Source organism: Amblyomma americanum, chromosome 4 (genome assembly GCF_052857255.1).
Source record: "Amblyomma americanum isolate KBUSLIRL-KWMA chromosome 4, ASM5285725v1, whole genome shotgun sequence".
Classification (NCBI taxonomy): domain Eukaryota; kingdom Metazoa; phylum Arthropoda; class Arachnida; order Ixodida; family Ixodidae; genus Amblyomma; species Amblyomma americanum.
Window position 1 is genome coordinate 120,257,149 of NC_135500.1, and position 16,475 is coordinate 120,273,623.

Consider the following 16,475-nt stretch of genomic DNA (forward strand, 5'->3'; position numbering starts at 1 on the left):
TGCGAAACACTTGAAGTGATGGGTGCTGTGAATGTGTATTATGTTTTCATAGTATGAGGTCCACTATTAAGTGATGAGCTAAATAAGTTTGGTGCCAGGAAACGGTGGTTTTGCGGCGACGAAGACAAAAGCTCTATAATCGAGCTTTAGTTTGTAAAGCTGAAACACTGACGTCATATGCGTAAAATTGGATGAATCTCGCAGCGCGATTTTAGATTGCTTAGAGATCGTTCATGAGGTGCCATATGGTGGATGCGTGCTCTGTTTTCACTGAACGAGCGATTTGTACGCGAGAAGTTTCCCCTTTCCACCAGCTGCAACCTTTGTCAATTCCCGCTCCACGACACTGAACTGAGGTAGTAGAGAGATTGAATCAGGGAGAAGTGTGTTGCATGTGAAGAGATGCATCAGTCTATTTCGTTCTGATCTCAACAAATTTCACGTATTTCAGAAAAACACGGTCGTTAAATAAAAGCCGCGACGCAGGCTTCATAGCTACTCTAATTCCATTGCCACCGTCGATACGGGTTCAGTCCGGTGCCTTGACTGAAAAAGAAAAAAAAATATGACCTTAGTTTATAACTCACAAACACGTTTGCAAGAGCGTGCTCATGCATGAAGTCAACAACTCTGATAATGACAGCAGAAAGAATTCGATAACATAATAAATGAAACTCAGCGTAATTTTTTGTTGCAACACCTAAAAAGCAGCTAATTACACATCAGCGGTCACCCTCTGGTAAAGAAAGGCAATTATTCTGCAGGAAAGATGTGAAAAAAGGTTACCGCTTCGGAATATCACCAACCTACTACAGGAGTGTCCTGTTCTAATGAATAGAAGAATACTAAAGGAGAGCTCGATTAGTTTAATACCAAAGGAGTGTTCTGTTAACACTGGATGCGTACGAGTACACCACAGGCGTTTGAGGGGAGCGGCGCGCTTCACCTGTCCGCCCGTACAGCAATTAGGAGTCAGGAGCACTCACGGGCAGCAGGTGTTGAAGAGGCCGCAGCAGAAGGCCGACATGACGTAGCGGTTGCTGAGCGGTTGGCCCGTCGGCGGGCACACGGAGCACCACTGGCGGGCGCTGTTGAGGAACAACGCGGCCGAGCCGCCCTCTGGCGCCAGCGTCAGCGACAACAGCAGCAGCAGCGTCAGAAACGCCGGGCACGGGGCACGTGTGGGCCCCCGTTTCACCGCCAGAGAGTCCATGGCTACCAAAGGCTCAGTCCCAGGTCACGTGGGCACGGTAACAGATACCACGTACGACTGCAAAGAGATGCTTCATTACGACGGAAGAGATGTTCTATTACTAGAAGTGTCCACTAAGTGGAAATAACCAAATAAGAGTAAGCTAAGCTGGGCGCGTTCTCTAGCTACGAAATAGCGCAAACGCAGTCACAAAAGTCCCGAATTCCATTAGTTTTGTAGAGGATCACATTGCCTTTTCTTACAAATCATAAGCAATTAGAGGCCGTATTTTGTAATATTATAAAGTGGTAGACCCGCCGCTGTGGCTCAGTGGTTAGGGCGCTCGGCTACCGATCCGGAGTTCCCGGGTTCGAACCCGGCCGTGGTGGCCGCGTTTCGATGGAGGCGAAATGCAAAGGCGCCCGTATGCTGTGCGATGTCAGTGCACGTTAAAGATTCCCAGGTGGTCGAAATTATTCCGGAGCCCTCCACTACGGCACCTCTTTCTTCCTTTGTTCTTTCACTCCCTACCTTTATACCTTCCCTTAAGGCGCGGTTCAGGTGTCCAACGATATGTGAGACAGATACTGCGCCATTTCCTTTCCCTCCAAAAACCAATTTTCCAACTTTTCAGGCGATAGCATGAACGGTGCCGTTCAGTGGAGAAACCACCGCAGTTGTTGGCGTTGACGTGTCTAGAAAATCGGGACTGCTTGAGAGAATCGTGACGTTGAGACCACACGACCTCGCAGGAGTAATTCAAACACACCACAACGATCACATAGTACAACACTCATGACGTCACTACGCAATGTGTCATTAATCAGCAGAGACACGACGTCGCTCCACCCCATTACGTAATTCATCTGAAAAAAAATTGAGTCACTGCGCTGAAATGAGAAATAGTGAAGTCGGGCTCGTACCACTGCCCCCCTATTGAAAAATGTGCACAGGTTTGAATAGGTCGACAAATAGGATTATGGCACATTTCGTTTAATACCCCTGTCACACGGGCACTTTCGATCCTCATTGAGTCAATGCTCATTGAACTCAATGCAGATCGACGGTTGTCACACGGCCACTTTCAAGCGCAATCGAGCTCGATCCTGCTTGACTCGATGCCGATTCCTCAAGAGTGCTTGAGGTTCCAAGCACAATCGAGAACACTCTCGCTCTCATGAAGCTATAAAAATAAACACAAGTTAACAAAACCAAAGCACAATTGTTGTTGTTGTAATTGATTAAAATGTAATACAGAACACTTTTCAGGTACTATGCCTGCTTATATGCAAACATTTGAAAATAATCTCTACACCACGCTCCAAGCTTCGCCGTCACTGTAAACAAAGATGGCGCCCTCCTGCTCGTCGGCGCGGAAATTGGAGCGAGCGCGAGACAGCCGCTCTCATCGACTGCTGGCAGGACCGCCTAAATAATTTGCGGCGCCAGAAGAGAAACGCTGCAGTCTATGCAGAAATCGCGGAGGCGTTGCGGACCCTCGGGTTGCATCGCACAGCAGCAGAGGTGCGCCACAAAAACCTAGCGCAGATACGCAATGTACCGATTTGGCTACGGATTTGGCTGCCACTGCCCCCGACTGCACAGTGTTGCCGGACATCGCCATGTTATGGCTGTCGGCGGAACATTTGGTGCCACCTAACACACACGGGGGAAACTTCTCAATGAGCATTGAAAATGCCCGTGTAGCGCCGGATGTTTCGAGCGTGCTCGAAAATCTCGACGCAGATCGAGCTCAGTGAGGATCGAAAGTGCCCGTGTGACAGGGGTATAACATGATAGGATGGAGCTTCCAAAGCGAATCAGCCTTTGAGAGACTCCTTAGTGGAGGGCTCCGTATAACTTCGATTACCCGTGGTTAATTACCATGCACTTACATCACACAGTGCATGCAAGTCGTGAGTTCGGACCCGCCCGCTACGGTAGCACTTCGATGGAGGAAAAATGTGAAAGGTCCGTGTACTGTGCGTTGTTAGTGCTCGTTAAGAATCCCAGGCGGTCGAAATTATCCCGAGCCCTCCACTACGGCGTCCCTCATAGACTGAGCCGCTTCGGGTCGTCCATCCTATAAAGCCAAACCAAATGTGCCATAATCCTATTTGCTGACCCATTCAAACCTATGAACAGGCAACGCTACCCCTCTACCACTGAGGAATATTCTTTCGACTTGGTTAAAGGGACGCCTCTGTGTCTTCTACAAAATAAAAAAAATGACGGTTGATTTGCGTGCTTGGGCCAAATACGGAATATGTGTCTAGCAATACGGTTTTCACTTCGGTTCCGGTATTCGGATTGAACTTCCCGGATAGAACTTGTCCGGATAGCGAAAATGAGTTAATTCTTATTTAGGCGGAATTGGCCATTCCCTGCTTTATATTCATAAATCTCTAAGAGTCCTCACACCACTACTGGCGCAATGGGGCAGCGGCTAAGCGATGCGTCGCTGCCTTGCTATGGCAAGTGCTGCTATCAGTGAGGCGTGTGAAACTCAGGTTGCACATTTCTCGCAACCAATCATTGATTGAACTGCCGCCTGCCATGGTGGTGATCAGTTTGTTCACAGTCCGATGGGCAGATGTGCAAACTATATATATATATATATATATATATATATATATATATATATATATATATATATATATATATATATATATATATATATATATATATATATATATAATGTGTGTGTGTGTGTGTGTGTGTGTGTGTGTGTGTGTGTGTGTGTGTGTGTGTGTGTGTGTGTGTGTGTGTGTGTGTGTGTGTGTGTGTGTGTGTGTGTGTGTGTGTGTGTGTGTGTGTGTGTGTGTGTGTGTGTGTGTGTGTGTGTGTGTGTGTGTGTGTGTGTGTGTGTGAGAGAGAGAGAGAGAAAGAGAGAGAGAGAGAGAGTATCCACCGCCCAAGTGGTGAGCTGGACAGGCGAATGATTTGTCTCTCCCGGTCTAGGCTAAGGATGGCTTGAAGGGTAGAAAAGGCTTGTTGGCAGGGTGCCCATAGATGTCTGAGGGGGGAGTCCTAGTGTTGCTTTGATATAGTGTATTCAGGGCCCGAATTAGTTTGTCTTGAGTGTCTGTAATGGTTCAGTAAGGGATGTAGTATAAAAATGTGCTCAGGGCCAGCGTTTGAGCAAGGCTTCTGGCCTGTGTCTCGGTGAGGCCGGCATGTCTTCAGACTACGCGGCGGAGTGTGTGATTGTGTGGCATGTGCTTATTGACGGCAGAGGTGTTGGATGTCAGCGGCATAACCAGGACGCGACAAAAATTCGGCGCGCGGGATGCGCTGTCCGGTCAAGGTGAGGGAGATGGAGGGGTGCCACATGAAATGCACGTTGACAGGGAATGACAAGGAAGAACCAAGTTTGTTACTAAAAATGATCCTAAAGCATCTTCAAAAAATACTCGAGTGTTGGACATTCGATGACAACGCGGCTAGGCTATTCCATTCTCGAACGGTTCGTGGGAAGAAGGGTTTTTTGAAACCATCAGTCCTGCAAGTAAACCGGTAGGAGGAGGTTAACCGGTAGATGAAACCAGTTTGCTACCCTGCACTGGGGGGAAGGTATGAGGGGATATAAAGGTGAGGGAGAAAATGGAGTGATAGAAAAAATCAGAAGGCTGCTAACTGATGCACGATGTGCGATCTGGGAGCTATACTTTTCAAGAAATTCCTCCTGAAACAATACTGAAGAAACCATCGTATGGTGATCATTTGTCATCTTACAAGCCGAATAAAAGGCGACAGCTGATCTGGGCACCGAATGTCGAATTACATTAAGTTAAGCTCAGGTTAAGGAATAAGAGACACTTTAAACAAAGCAGAAAATCACGTGATTTTTTTACTTAATAAGGCAAAAAATAAACAGTACAATGAAGTAACCGCGGTTGCTAAGTTCAGTTTCCTGTGTTGTCTTGTAACATTACTTTTTAAATTGCAAGTCAATCATTTTGAAGGAATCCTTGCGGCACAAAGGAACCTTGCATGATCGGTTATTGCTTTTTGTGCGAATTAATCACTACAACCTTCTCTATGACTCTGACTTAAAGGCATTTAACGGCACTCATTCATTTAGGCTACATCCTCACGTCGTGATCGAAAAAAAGGGTATACTTGCCTCCACAATTGTCATCACCATCACTATAAGCCTGTTCTCGCCTGTGCGTACTGTCTTATGGGAGTGCTTTTCTTGTGCTTACTAAGATTTAGGTTTCTTATTAACAACAAACTAGGGACTATAGCCGCAGTATTTCACCAGTAAAAAGTGACAACCATAGTTGAGCCGCTTCTTTCTGGTAGGACAGGCAAAGTTCTAGGCCACATGAGCAGCGTCAAGACCACTGGCGCCAGACACGAGCATAACTAGAACCCACTATACACATCTTGAGGTGGAGACACTGAAGCGGCCGCAAGCAAAACTTAGCGATGCCGATGTTGAGGCTGTTATTTTCTTCAAAGAATTGTTGCTTTCTTTGGGGAGCGTGGGAAGATTCCTTCCTAGATTACTTCGAAAGAGCAGCAGTATTATTGCAATACGCTTCTCTATATAGCGTCAACCATCTACCTCATGTAGCACTTTCCTATTATCGTTCCGGTCGATGAAACTGGCTTCTTTGGTCACACCCGTGATCATAACGGGGTAATAGACCCGCGTAATAGCGCGATACTCCTACTCTTCTAGAGCTTTTGACCTCGGAGGCGTCGCACAGTGTAAGTACAACATCATAGGCCCTTATTTACTGCACGGTAAACCTACCAGCACGAACCTAGTTGCTCTTGCGATCACTGCACGCGGGACACAATAACACCGGATAACATGCGCCGCGCGGATCGAAGGACATTCTCCGGCTGCCTATCCGGCCCCATTCCTCCCAGTCTTCGCCATGCTGAGTGTTCGTCGCCTGTCACAAGGTCGCTGGCGTTTGGATACGAAGCGAAACTCAGTGGCGTGTGCAAAAGTAGCACGAGCGCGTGGCATTGCAGTAATAATGCAAACCTGATGATCGATTATGACGATAATGATGATAAATTTCAATGGCGCGAAGGCAGGTTTGGGCAAAGAGCGGAATGAAACAAGTTATTCGCCTTCACAAGGTGGTGTCGAAGGTCCTTTTTCAAGTATTTCATCCCTGAGAAGACAAACACTGGGCCTGGGGAAGGCTTGTAGCCATTGTGTTCCCAGTGCGTACAATGGCGATACAATGGGGATCGAACCCCACACCTCCCGCACGTGAGGCAGATGCTCAAGCCACTAGGTCGTCACTGCGCTGAACGTGATGATTGCTCTGATATTAAGCTACAGGACGCAAGAGTCACGAACGGGAAGCATTACGCCAAACAAACCATAGTTGTGCGCACAAATCTTTATGAAACGTCGTACCTTATATTTTTCCGCCCATAGTTCGCAGTGGAAGTGTCTGCTTTATAAACGACTTTGGTCAGCTGCTGACGTTGGCAGCCTGCGGTGCCAAATTACCGTCTCCTCGCGTGGGTATCCCGTGGAACATTACTGGGTAATTTGTCTTCAATACCTTGCGCTCAACACTATAAGCATACTCGTATACTGCTGGCCACGTAAAAAAAAAGAGCTTACTTCTGCATTTGCTCTCAGGTTATGTTATTTCAAGTCACCAGGTACAAGTATTTTAGCTGAAACCTTCAGCTCGTTCTTTTGTGGATGTGTTGTGAGCAGCTAACGCGAAATCCAATTTCCTCCGTCGAAAGTAACGATGCAGGTGCAAAAAAAAAATTCATTTCGCTTGCTCGCGGTTGCTTGAGCTATATGTTGAAGGTGAAAGCATTGCGTGTGTGTGCGTGCGTATGGGGGGGGGGGGGGGGTGAGGAGGCACGGGTCACAAGCGAAGATTAGTCAACTGTCAAGGACGGAAAAAGAAGGAATGAGCACTATTCGGGAGACTCGCAAACATTTCGGGCTCAAGACTTCGTAAAGCCCGCAGCGCCTCTGGAGACAGCTAATAAGACCAGAGTGAGGGGAGGTCTTGGTGACGCAAAGCTGATAAAAATAAAAATAAAACAGCGTCTCGAGGCTTGCCAAGACTGGACGTGTCTCGCCCTAAGGCACAAGGGCCCCAAGCAGCGATGTATGGGAACTCACCGCACTCACCCTTAGTTGATGAGCTCGAGAGTGAACTAGTGGTGCAAACACGGGCAACGCCGTCGCACTACGAACACTGCACTCGGTCCACGTCCAAGCTGGGCCCAGCGCTGGGGACGGACTCTGTGACGGAGGAGCCCGCCAGGGCGGCCTGCTTTTAATTAAGCTCCGCACGATAGGCGCGCGTGCCAAGGCGCGCACGCACACACACGCACATTCACACGCGACTCGGGGGGCACGCACACACACTGGAGTAGGCGAAAACAAAACTTAATAAAAAGAAAGGGAGAAAGCTGCGAATTCGGTGGCACGCAACTTCTTGGTTCCAGAGCGGCGGCCAAACTTTCGGGGACTGGTGCCGGCGATTAGCGCGGAGCGAGTTCTGTTGACGCACAATGGTCGGAAGAAGAGGTGCTGCTGCCGGGAAGCGCGCGCGTCAACCTGCGCTGCAGGGGCCGACGAACGAGCGCGGGGCGTCAAGCCACTCTTGCACGCTGCGTTGGCAAGTGGAGCGGGGATGGCTCCGCCGCGCTTGTCGAGGTACGGGGCTGGGAGTGTGCGCGCACGTCACATGCTCCATCGCCTCTTCACCCCTTTCCGATAGCCTTCCCATTGATGAAGGCACATTTCCTGATGATTGTCCGATGCGTTCTTTTGGTCCTCCGTCATTGGTCAGCGTTACCTTTGCTACCGCAGCTGGAGACCGGATTTACTTATTGCTGCTACGCGCCCAGACATCACAGACACTGTCTGTTGGAGTTTTAGCAATGCGTAAACGTACCAGCATAAACGTATACAGGACCAAGTCGGTACTAGCTGCAAATGCATGGCGGCCCGCAAGCACGCGCCCTCACCTGTGCCACCGCGCATAGACACTTGGAACCTAGCCGACCAGTATATGTCTACGGAAGTACGACTGTGCATTGCTCAATGTCTCTAAATATGGAAAGGGCAATGTCAAAAGCAAGAAGAATTATTCTGTTTGTTTTTGTTCGCTCATTTTTTGTTTGTTTGTTTTATTGTTTGTTTTATTGTTTGTTTGTTTGTTTGTTTGTTTGTTTGCTCTTGGCATGTTGCTCTTGGCATATTTTATTTGCCAAGAGAACTGGCAACCAGGTCAGCCTTTAAGTCACCACACCTGTGACATGATATCAATAAAGTTTATTGGTGCCCTTATGTGGAACGAGAACAAAACAAAGAACAATTTTTACTTTGTTCAAAAAATTATTTCATTAGACATGTGAACAGGCGACAGAATTTCGTGATTTACAGCTATTTCGTGATCCGTCCTTATTATTGAGTGAGTATTTTTTGTAACCGCTCACTAGCCTTACGGTCGTGGAACCATGCGCTATTGCGGGTGCTTGTCAATAATTCAGTAAAATATACGTTGAAGATGACTTACAACAAACGAAAAACAACAAAGTGGTAAGATTTGTAATACAAGCCATCTGCCAACATGCAAGTATGACGCAAGACGAACTTTGTCACAGGGTCACTTTCGCCAACTCTTTTCGACGCATTCTTTTCTCTACCGCTTGGTAGTGCTGGGATATGGCGAGTCGGCTAAAAAAAAAATGTCGACCGAAATAACACAATCCTGCAAGCTGGCCGTGTCGGCAATTGCGCAAGAAAACTGTCGCTGTAATTAGCTTCCGAAAGACACACTGACTGCGGAGCTGGAAGCCGAAGGACAGAAGCCACACAAGAGAGCGAGAGATAGACAGAAAAAACTAAGAAAAAAGTGAGAGAAAAAAATAAAAGAAGGCGCCACGTATTAAGCGACGCAAGAGAAAGATGGCGTTGCTTCCAAACGTTTCGCAATTAGGAGGAATCTTTGTAATTAAAGTCGGCACAGAGTGCCTCGTCCTGTCCGTTCTTGGCTCAAAATAAAAAAAAAAGTTGGACGGAAGAAGAAAAAGAAAGGAAGAAGAGAGCGCGAATGTATTACGAAAGAAGGAGGCTGCGCTGTGCGAAATGGGGAAACAAGCGACAAACATTCTCTCGCGAGAAGACGGTATAAGGCGGCGCGGCAGCTTTAATTTGCAGATTCGGTCAAGCGTTTTTGGAGCAGCCGATCCCCGCTTGGCGGGAGAGAGTGAAGCAAGCAGCAGAAGGAAGGCTGCTCCCGTCTGCGGACGGAGAAAAGAATACGCGTGCGGGAGGAGCAGGGGGCGTGGCAGGTGAACGGCCACTTCAAATGACACCGCTTCGATTGAGTTGCCGGAGAAAGATTGGCCATGCAAATTGGCCCCGGATTTCATTGCTCGCTTCCGCGCCGTGTGATCGCTGCAGCGTGCTTGTCTGGCTTCCATAGGCGTAACCAAACCTTGAAACGAGCAGCATGCCGCGCTTAACATGCCCGTTCTATACTTTTCCTTTTTCTTTTGCGCTTTATATTACTTTTCCTTACTTCCCGTTTTTATTTTTTTCCTTATGTTTCATTCCTGACTCCTTTGAATTTTAACTGCTAGAACCGTCCTACTGAAAATGCTTTGGCTGATTCAGAAAACCTAAGCGCTTGCTTTGAAGGTGCCCTGCTCGCGCCTTCGCTGAGGGTACAAATTTCGCTTACGGTTGTTTCTCTCCGATTTCGCTTTATTTTCTTGTTTAAGCATTCGTGGATGCTGGCATCGAGCAGCAAAGGGAAAAAGTCGGCCGGGTGGTTCGTCGTTATTTCATTAGGTGGCTCGGAATCGAGTTCATGTGCAGTGTACACTACGTGTGCACTGATTTACGGTGCGTTTGTGCTGTAGGCGAGAGAAAGCTGGAAAAGAAAGAAGGTTCTGTTAGTCAGTGCATAGTGAAGCATGCAAGGGCTGTGTCTGCTTCCTTTTTGATCAAAGACATATTAAGCATGGTAGCAAATAACGCAGACGACTCCTTGGCCATCGGATTTCCTTTTGATGGTCCATTGTTTAATAAAACCCCCAGGTTGAGTAGATCTGCAATATGGGAGTAATTACTCATTAGTATCACACAAGGGTAACCACACAGCTACGCAGGAAAGCTATGCAGCTTTCAAAGAAACTACGAATCTTCTGTGAAAGCTGTGTAGTTTTATTTGTAGCCGTATGGCTGCGCTTGGGTGGATGTCAGAGTGATTACTCCCTTATTTCAATTCTCTTTTGAGTGGCCCTTGACGAGGCGCAGAGCAACTTAAGTGGCACAATATAAAACTTGTTTTATTCTGGCCAGCGACAAGCCCTGTATTCTTGGGAGAGTTTCTGCACACCACCCAAGGTCACCCGGACTCCGGCTTTACTTGCTTGCCGGGTTCCACGACCACGACATGACACGTTCATAATGTTCTCTTTCCATCCCTGCATCTCTTTATTTTTATAAAACGAAAGGACGATTCACGTAATAGGACACGAGTTTCGTCGTCGAACATTGAAGAGAACATGTCGTGTAAGAGGGTCATGGTAATGCGACCAATTAATGTGACCCATTGCTTATCAATGAGCCATGTGAACTTGCTGTGTAATGACGTCACTTCATGCAGTCGATGATCACAAGATCTTCAGAGGGGAGGGGACAGTAACAGCAGACGCATTGGAGCATAATTACTGGTATAACTGGGGCTGGGCCTAAACATCGCCGTGGAAGTGAAAGCATGGAAGCCAAGAAATGCAGACACTGACGTAGTCAAAGAAGATGGAAATGACGTTTCGGAGCCCATGTGGATTCCATGTTCCCGATGAAATAGACATTAGGTTGTCGCGTAAATAAGCAACTACTGTATGTCCGTTTCAGTTGCCAACAGGAAACCCGCATGGGCTCCGAAACGTCAGTTCCATCGTCTTTGACTACGTCAGTCACTGCATTTCTTGGCTTCCATCAAGATACCTGACTAGCCGAAATTTCGTCGAACTCCGGAATACTAAAGCGGAATTAATATTTTTATATCTTAAAATCCGAAGAAAAAAAAAATATTTCCATAAGCTTTCGGCAGCTATCTCCGACCCACTCAATCTGCAGAAGAGCCCAACCGTGTGTGCCGTCTAGACTGAGCTCCGCATTGTTTACCTTCTTCATCATCATTTTACGTTGTCCACTTACCGGGAGAAAGTTGCACAATAAAGTTAGAGTAAATCGAAGATTCATTGAGATCTAAACTATAAACAAAAATATTAGATTTGCACATTGCAGGCGCACACTGCCATACACTGACGCTCGGACACTCACTGACTAAAAAGTCTATCATAGCAAGATCATCCTTCCCGCCGTGTTAGCCACGAAACAGGCTACTGCGCGTGCCTTTTCTACTTTTCAATACACCGTTTTGTGCTATGCTTGCAGCGGGTGTCGAGGCGGCGATGAGTCGAGCAGAAGATCCGTTAATCCACCCGGCTTCCGTGCCACACTTTTCGTCCAGTTTTCTATCCAGTTTCAAATTGGAAAATACGGGGACGCATGGTGACAGTTGCAAAACACAACTATATCAAGCACACTCGCTGAATGAAACGCAATTGTTTTCTCAAAAAATCTAAAATAAGTGCAGTGGAATAAGCGTTCGCATAGTTTCCCCCTCATTCCAAGCGGTAACCTATCCTCAGGCAGAAATATTAGCATACTCGGGCTTCCCACTTATCCCCGCTGCCCAATTTCGCGTTTCGAGAACTGCTTTCCTTCCTCTGTTCTACCCGCCATGGTGGCTTAGCAGGAATGGGATTGTGCGGCTGGTCACGAGCCCGCGGGTTCGATTCCCGGCAACGGCAGCCGCGTTTCAATCGGTGTGAAATGCAAAAATAATCGCTTACTGAGATTTCGCCTTCCACTAAAGAACCACAGGTTGGAAAAATCCCTTCGAAGCCCGATACAGTAGTAAAACACGTTGCCTTAGTGAATTGGTGCATAGCTTCAGAAGACGAAGCGCACCAAAGGACAGCAGACGAAAGAACGGACGACGGGACAGCGCATGCACCTGGTCCCTTCTTCTGCGTGCTGTCCTTGCGCTTTGTATTCCCCATGCAATGGGTATGCCCTATAGCAACCCGCCGTAGCCATCACTCTTCGGATTGTAACCTGTCTACTAACTCCACACACAAATTCTCTCTCTCTCTCTTTCGCTCTCTCCGTCCCTGTCTTCTTTAGAGGCATTAAAATCCGTGTACATCTTCAACCACCTAGACACGTGGCTGAAACGTATCGAGCGCCAACCAATCGCAAAACTGAAGACGTTTTGGCCTCGCAAAGGGCGTCAAAACATCTTTTGTTTTAACAATTGATCGGCGCTCGATACCTTTCCATCATAAATATTCCCGACCAGACGGCTTTCTGCAAACCCTTAGGTTTCACTTAGACATGTGTGTACGGCGTCGTAACAAGAAACGCCTGGTCGGTTGCCATGACCTGCGCAGAAGTGTTCCCTCCCCAGTGGTCTGCGCATCCCTCCTTTGTCGAGCTGCTGTCAACCCCAAAGATCCGCAGTCCGAGCCGCGTATTGTCCGAGGCTCTTGTCTCGCGTGGGAGCAAGTCACTACTCCAGTCCACGGCTTCCTGTCAATTCATTTCTGTGAGGCGCAAACAATGCCTTGAAAATGTCGTGCAGCGCGTCTTCCTTTATGAGCTAAAACCCTCCGGTCATACACCGCCAGTGCAGCAACTCGCGTGAATGTTGTTGTGAAACTGCGGTGCCGACAGCTGCCGCCCGCTGCACTGTTGTGTAAGCAGTCTAATGCCACCCAGTATGTTTTACTGGAGCTGCTGCTATCAGATGCGGTGTTGCGGCGGTGCTTGCATTGTTTTTGAGTTTCCGCTTCTGGGAAAATGACCCCAAGGGTGTCGGCTAGACCACGCCTGAGTAACAGAAGAGTAATAGTGAGACTCGGATGAGACAGTAGCGCAGCAAAGCCGCAAAGTAGGAGAGCGTTTGCGGCATGAGACAAAGGGACGTGAAAAAAAAATGAAATTTCGCATAACTCGTCACATGTATGGACCGGTGCTCGAGCGCAATGTCTCCGCATTGTTTGCGTGCCAAAGGAGAATGCGGTGTCGTCAAACCTCTCTCGGCTGCCCGCTTTCTACTTTTAGCATTATGTGGTGCCATAGTAGATGCAGCTGCAGATAATTTGAGTAAAGCGAAATATGTTCAGCACAGCACATGCCAGCCTCTGCTATTACGGCACAGACGAACTGCACTTCTTGTAACCAGCCGCACATCAGATTCATCCAAGGTGCTGTCATATGTCTCCTCGCGTCTGTTTGTTCTGAAACATTTTTCTTCACAATGCATGTTTTGTTCAGAGAACTCAACTTGGACAGCTTCTTTCTATTTGAATAAGACAATCAGAGGCTCTTAGAAGCTCTGAAATGCGTCAGAAAAAAAAACTCAAATGCATATAGCTACCAAATGTTCCGGTGATTTTTGCCCAAACCTCTTTTACAGCAAGCTTTCAACCACTGGCAATAATTCCGATGTCTTGCGCTGCTTGCAACGAAATGCTTTGTAGCGCCATGTGTATTTCAGCCGATTCCCTAATGCCTGCCTTTACAGTACCTTACCGATAGTATCTTGATCTCTTGTTCTTTTTTAAAGCCACAGCAAGAACTTACGCAACATCGTCATATTTGTAGACTCGGGTATCTTCTACAGATTATTAACACTTATCATCGCAACGCAGCAGTAGATCCTGTAAGCTGGTTATGTATAGTCGCCATCTATGAACAACGCCAGCGTGCGACAACTACCTCTATAATTGGGCCATGTCGCTTAAAGCAGATTATTCATTGATCTCAAGCACATCAGCCGTCTCCGCTATAAACAGACCCACTATGACCAGTTCGTGCAATGTAGTCGCATACAGTCTCTCTCTCTCTGTATTTCCATCGGCTCCGCTATGATTACCTCCGCCCATTGTTTCCCCCTTTCCCAACCTCAAACGTAGAGTGAGCGGCTAGAGCACTGTGCCTTAGACCATTCTTACAGCTCTCCTTCTTCTTAAACTTCTTTTTCCTCTTAAAACATGGCACATACCCACATGGGGGGATTGGCCAAGATGTAGTGGCATAAACAAGGAAATTTCCATAAAATCTCTTTCTCTCCTATTCGCAACACGGAAAGATCTCGAGCTCACTCTTGCCGAATTTTAGCAATACTCTTGCGTCGACGAGTCCGTCGTCATGCAATTCACAACCAAGGACGGCATTTTGTTTCCCTTATGTGAAGTGTCTCTCAGCTAACGGCCGAAAATCGTTGAGGTACGGCGCGCAAGACATAAAAATGTCGCACTAACCGATTTGTGACACAGTGTAGCTAGTCACACGGTGCCCTCAGGCAACGCTGTATCTACATTTACTCCAGAGACGTATTATTAGTGATCGTGCACTCTTCTTTGCGGCGTACACAAGTTGAGGCCTTCACCCGCAATGGAGTCGTCATCATCATCGCCATCTTCGTCATCTTTCTGGCTGCTACCAAGCCCAATGATGCGTGCACTGTCTATCTATATTTTCAGGCTATGTCATCCTCGTATGTAGTAGCTTGAGATGTACAGGGTCGTGCACTGCTAAAGTGAACACAGGAGCGCGGAGTAGAATTACACCACACATCCGCAAAGGGTCACATGATAGTTACGTTCATGTTATTGCGCTCACGTGCAAAAAAGAGCGAAAACCATGACAGCTACCCGTGCAACCTCACCCTTTTTTTTAAGCGGCATTTATTGCCCCAGGGCATCAATGATGGGTGAAGGTGTGATGAATGATGTAGTAGAGATTAAATGAATGGAAAAAGGTTAGCGGATTTGATGAAGTCTAGTAGAGAACGATGGTACGGTCCCTGCGTCCAGGCAATGTATGAAGAAGGGTTGCTTGGTGAAAGACCTGCTACCATCAGGTGCCGGACCCTTGTAGGCTTGAGAGCTGGGCAGTCCCACAGTAAGTGATGAATTTCGGCCTCAATGTCCTCGTGTTTACATATCGGACACCCTGGCCGAGGAAACAAATCTCGGTACTGAGTCCACTTCCGAGTGACGGCCGGTGTGAGGGCAACCCCGACCCGGATCCTCCTAAGCGCTACCTCCTCTGCGCGGGTGAGACCGCGGGGGAGTGTTACCGCACACGGAGGGATGAGAGCACGTGTGCGGCCCCGGAGGAGTTCCTTTTTTGATGAAAGGAGGGTTAAATAGTCCAAATGAAGGAGCCGAGGCTAATCTTTTAGCTCAACCTCTTCGCTAGTGTACGAAGGGATCGAAAATGTTGTGCAATCGTATTCACTCGAGAAGGGGACGGCTGTGTCCGTTACCTTGCCAAGCAAACATCTCTATCTACCATCTAGCTATTGCAAGAATCACTGCTCCTGCAATAGCTTCACCGAGGCTTCAGTACGTTTAAAAGATTTGATAAAAGTGGCTCCTTATCCTCCGCATCTTCACATTCCTTTTTTTTTTTCTTTTCGGACTCGCGAACGTCTTGACCTTCAAGCGCGCATACTACTGAAAAGCTCTGTGATCCCTGATTTCAAATTCTTGTCAGTTCTCTTCCTCATCGTCCGGTTACATCCATGTGGAGGGTCTTAATGCGCCTGTTTGCAACATGTAAACAACACGCCTTCAACTGGTAACAACTTCTAATATTTTTTTTCGTAACGCCATACTTGTAGTTGGGCCTATATTGCAGGCCATTGCATGTACTTTGCGGTAATAAATGGTCTTTCTATCTTCATCTCCAGCAATTTTGGACAAAAATTTTTAAAATTCAAAATTTGTAAGATATTTTTTACGGCAATATTAAAGGTCAATAGAAAAAAATATACACGACTGCCATCGGGTGGTCTGCCGCTATTATATGAAAAAATTGCGTTCATCAATGGTTTTCTATTCAAAATTGCTTTCGCCCATGCAGAATTGCAGGGTCGGTTTTAGAGAGGTGGCATCTTTGCACCGGCGTCTACACAGCGCATAACTGCGACGCAAGAAAAAAGGTACTGCCGTGAGAACAACGATGCTTCATATGGGGAATTTTTTCCTTCTTCCAGGGAATTTGAGGGACAAAAGTTGACGAAAAGAGAAATTTTGTGGAGTTTCAGGAAACTTTAGGAAACAAAATCGTCTCACATTTTTTTCCAAACTGACGACGTTTGCAAGCTGGTGCAGCGAAACATGAGCTTAAAACAGGAATATTCGGGTCTAATTGAGGGAATTTTCAGTTACGGCA

At 47.2% G+C, this 16,475-nt stretch overlaps 1 long non-coding RNA gene across 1 annotated transcript; it reads right to left on the reverse strand.

Annotated features, from left to right (window-relative positions):
• Window positions 1-381: 381 nt before the first annotated feature.
• LOC144130335 (uncharacterized) lies at window positions 382-1,260 on the reverse strand. The gene is made up of 2 exons (XR_013314073.1): window positions 987-1,260; window positions 382-546 (listed from the first exon to the last, which is right to left on the reverse strand). It is a non-coding gene; the product is annotated as an uncharacterized LOC144130335 (long non-coding RNA).
• Between the last annotated feature and the right edge of the window lie 15,215 nt (window positions 1,261-16,475).